This window comes from Chinchilla lanigera, unplaced genomic scaffold, assembly GCF_000276665.1.
Source record: "Chinchilla lanigera isolate Chin_1 unplaced genomic scaffold, ChiLan1.0 scaffold00072, whole genome shotgun sequence".
NCBI classification, from domain to species: Eukaryota; Metazoa; Chordata; class Mammalia; order Rodentia; family Chinchillidae; genus Chinchilla; species Chinchilla lanigera.
In genome coordinates, this window is record NW_004955473.1 from 5,051,024 (window position 1) to 5,055,117 (window position 4,094).

General features: G+C 65.3%; 1 protein-coding gene across 7 annotated transcripts in view; it reads right to left on the bottom strand.

Annotated features, from left to right (window-relative positions):
• Bcorl1 (BCL6 corepressor-like 1) overlaps positions 1–3,806 on the bottom strand; it is a 63,856-nt gene extending 60,050 nt beyond the window's left edge. For 3 of the 7 annotated variants that reach the window (XM_013523075.1, XM_013523074.1, XM_005401252.2), the window contains exon 1: positions 1,344–1,527. The gene's annotated coding sequence lies outside the window, so the exon portion shown is untranslated. Of the gene's footprint in view, positions 1–1,215; positions 1,287–1,343; positions 1,528–2,324; positions 2,433–2,952; positions 3,084–3,702 lie in introns of those variants that run through there. The other 4 variants (XM_005401251.2, XM_013523073.1, XM_013523072.1 and 1 more) reach the window with 4 other exon arrangements.
• Between the last annotated feature and the right edge of the window lie 288 nt (positions 3,807–4,094).

The window sequence follows — 4,094 nt, forward strand, 5'->3', positions numbered from 1 at the left end:
GCCCCGCCGCTGGACTGCTCCCCCCGAAGCCCACCACTAAGCGCCCCCACTCCCTGGCCGCAATCCTCTCGAATCCAGCTCCGCTGGGCCTGCTGTCCGTTCCTCACGCCCCTTAGAACCTGGGGTGGGGGAGCCCGGGGGTTCGCGGTCATCCTCCTCCCTCCTTCTCCAAGGGCCGGGGGATTGCCCCCGATCCCGAAACCCGGCCCCGTAACCAGAGCCTCCTTCTTTCCAGCCCTCGGCTCCGCTCTCAGACCCCTTGCCTCCAGGCCTGGCGCGAAGCGGGTGGAGGGCTTGGACGTCCAGATCTCCCCCTGGCTTGCTAGGGCTAGTGTGAATTGCCCCCATCTCATCCTGCTTCAATTTAAGCCCCCTCCTCGCCGCTCCTGGCCCGGCGGCCCCCGCCCCTAGAGCGAGGGCAGCAGAGCCAGGGCGCTCCGAAGTCATCCCCCGCCTTTTTTCCAGGGACTCGGATAATTGCCCCTGCCCCCATCACAGCACTCCCACTCCCGAACCCAGGCCCCGCCGCCACCTAGGGTACCCCTTACCCCACCGTTCCCGCACCCTAGCACGGGAGAAAGCAGACCTGAAAGAGCACCCGTCGCACCTCCCCTCTGAGGTTGGAGGGTATTTTCTCCTGGTCTCTCCAAGACTTCATCACGGGCAACCCCCCCCAAAAAAAGAAAACAAGCCTTTTCTCGCCCTACCCTGCTGGCCAGGCTCCCTTCTGATCGTCGGATCCTTGTATCGGGGGTTGAGGCCAGGTAGTTAACAAGACCATAGTCTCCACCTCCCTTTCGGAGGAGTGGGGTAATTCCTACGGTTTCCCCCCCAGGATCTACCGACCCCTGTTTCCATGGAGACCCCCGCCCAGCCAGGAAGAAGACTCCGGGATCGTGGCGAACTAGTCTCACCTGGCTAAGAGAGAAGGGGGTCGAGGAGGGGGTAGGGCAGGGCAGGGATGGGGTACGAAGGTGGGAAGTGGAGGGGAGCTGTCCCGAAGGGAGGGGCGAGGACAGAGCGAGCTCCAGGGAGCGCTACGTCCGGGGACACGAAGAGGACGGCGCCCCCGGGGGGCAAGCAGAGCGGCCGCGGGGCGAAGAAGGGACAGGGTTGAGGAAAGGCTTAAGATAGAAAAAAGCGGGTGGGGGAATACAAAAAAGCCGGGGAGTCAAAAGGGGTGGAGGGATTGGGGGAGAGAAAAAAAAGACGCACCTGTTCCTGGGTCGGCTCCGCGGGGAGGCTCAGGCCGCCACCCGGGTTCCCTCTTACCCCCTGTGAACCGTCACCCGCCTAATACAGCCCAGGTCTGATGCCTCCCTCCGCCCCTTATCGCCACCGACCTCCTTCTCTCTCCCGGCGGCAGCGGCGGTCGGACTCTAGGAACTGAGAGGAAGAAGGGAGGGCTCAGCAAAGCGGAGGAGAGACAGAGCCACACACTGGCAGCAGCCGCGGCGAGCGAAAGAGTGAGGGGGAGAGCGATGTGTGTGTGTGTCGGTGTGTGAGAGCGAAGCCTGGTGGAGTGGGTGCCGGTCGCAGGGCTCGACGGGAAGTGGAGTCTGGCCGGGTTTGCGGGCGGCGTCAGCCTGCGCAGCCCGCAACTACAACTCCCAGAATGCCACCTACGGGGGGGGGGAATAGGGAGGAGGAGGAGAAGGGAGGGAGCGAGCAAGAGAGGGAGGGACGAAAGCAGGGAGCAAGCGGCGGCGAAGGGGGCAGAGCCAAGCAGCCCCGGTGACACTGGGAGGGGAGGGGGGGGGGAGGAGGGGATCGCTGCGAGAACCGAGCGGATTCCGGAGAGGCAGGCAGTGGTGGCTGCAGCAAGCCGGGCAAAAAGCTAGACTCCCGGGAGTGGCGGAGGCACTCAATCCGCGGGGCTGCAAGAGCCCCACGCCCCCCCACCCCTGAAGCCCCTCAAAGGGGAGGCTGAAGAAAGGAGATCATCGTGTGCTGTGACCAGGGTTTAGCTCCCCCTTTCTTCGTACGCTCTCCACCTTATGCCCCGACCTGACTTTCTCAGGCCACTGGTGCCCGATCTAGTGTGCAAATCCCGAGACCCCCTGATCTCCCCTGCCGGGCCGCACAGAAACAGACGCATTCGGTCCCCTTCAGTCCCCTTCTCCCAGGGGCCTGAGGGAGGCTCCCCTTGCTAGCAGGGCGTGACTCTCCCATTCTTCCCGCCCCCCCACCCCGTCGCCGCCACCCCCCCATCTCCCTCCCCGGAACCCCTCCCTCGAAGCCGGGGCTCGCCTCTCTCTCCCCGTCAAGGAAGGTTCTCTCTAGGGGACTACCCAACCCTTCCCTTATACTGGGTCCCTACCCACCAGTGTCCCCTTAACGTTGCCCTCCTCACCGAAGAAACAGTGGGGGCGACCCGAGTTGGACTGGTGCTATTTTTCCTCCCAGGCTAGCTGTCCTTCGCCAGGCCGAACCTGTGTAGAGATAGAGAAGCACATTAATACTCCCGCCCCCCCCCCAGGTTTGGATTCTCCATGGAAGTGGCTCACAGTAGAGGTCGGTAATGGAAGTGAGCTGGAGGTGAATCCCAATCCTTAAACCCCATCCCAGCCTTGAAAATCCAAGGATTCGTCCCTTTCCTTACAAGCCAACAAATAGCTAGGGGGGGCCTAAATTATCGAAACCCCAATGTCCACACGACTCGACAAGACGCTACCTTGTAGGAATAAAATGCGAACTAGACTGTCCCCAAGGGAGGGAAAGTATAACCCCTCCCCGCATCGCCGTCCACCCCTAAACACATACCCCTACAAGGGCCAGTTGAGGGGGGTGCTAGGGAGTGAAAAGATTGTGACGGGGAGGGTCCGTGGCCCCCGGAGAACATTATCCAGATGCTAAGAGGTGGGTGGGGGTGCGGCATAATTGTAGACGGTGTCTTTCCTCGCTTTTCCTGGAATCGCTACCGAACACCGTCTAACACTCGGAGTTGCTTACCAGTCAGTCCCCTAGCCCCATTTGTGCGCGTGAGGCGGCCAGAGCCCGGCCGGGAAGCCTGGGCACAAACTCCGCGGAAGCTGGCCTTCGCTGCCGCCGCGCCGCCGCGGGCCTCCCTCCCTCCCTCTGCTCGCGGCCCCGCCGATCTACCTTCGCCCCCGGCCGAGGCCAGACCCCGCTCGCAACTCCACGCCCCTACTCCACCCCCGGTTCCCCCTCCCCTCGCCCTCTCCCCGCGGGTCCGGCCCAGCCCCTAGTGCCGCCCCGCCCTACCGCTCGGTCCAGAACCCAGCAAGTGCCCCGAACTCGCCCCCCGCCCCCACGCCCAGGCCAGTCCGGCCGGGCCTGGTTTCCCCCTCCCGCCGCGCCCCGCCCCCGAATCCACGTCCTACTTCGCCACCCAACTCGGCCCGGTCCGGGTTCGGCCCGCGCCCACGCCACCAGAGTCCCTGGTTCGGTCCGGTGTAGGGCCACCCACCCCGCCCTTGCCTGGGTGCCGGCCTGGCCAGCTGCCTGCACCCGCCGATCCGACAGAAGCGCGCGGTCCCGGCCCGGGTCCAGGTCCTGGTGTCGGCCTTGGTCTCCGCGGCGTTGCCGCGTCTCTCCACGAGGGCTCGGATCACGCAAGATCCGAACCCGCGCGGGGTGGGGGCCATGGGAAGCAAGTTTCTTTATCCTCCCCCCGCCACCGCCACCGCCGCAGGGCCACGCCGTCCCCCCTCCCGCCCTCGCTCACAGCGCCCCCTTCACCTGGGCAGAGCCCCCTGGCCGCTGTCGCAACTTTGCTCTTCTCCACGCCGCCGGGAAAGCGGACGAAGCGGGAGGAGGAGGGAGGTGGCGCGGGGAGGGGGGTGCTGGGATCGGGCCGCTGGGCTCCGGGCGGACACGTGGGGGAGGAGGGGAAGGAGGAGGAGGAAGGGGGGCGGGCCTGCAGTTCTCGGGGCTCCCCCTGCCAGCCCTGGGGAAGCCGGAACCTCGCCCGGCAGCCGCAGACCCCGCACTGGCCACGGGGGAAGAACGGAGCCACCTTCCCCGGCCAGCTCCTGGCTCCAGGAAGCGGGAGAAGCTTGCAATGCCGTACGGGGTCGCAGAGCGAGCGTTTTCGCTCCCGCTTTATGTATGATTCTCTCCCCGTTTTGCCT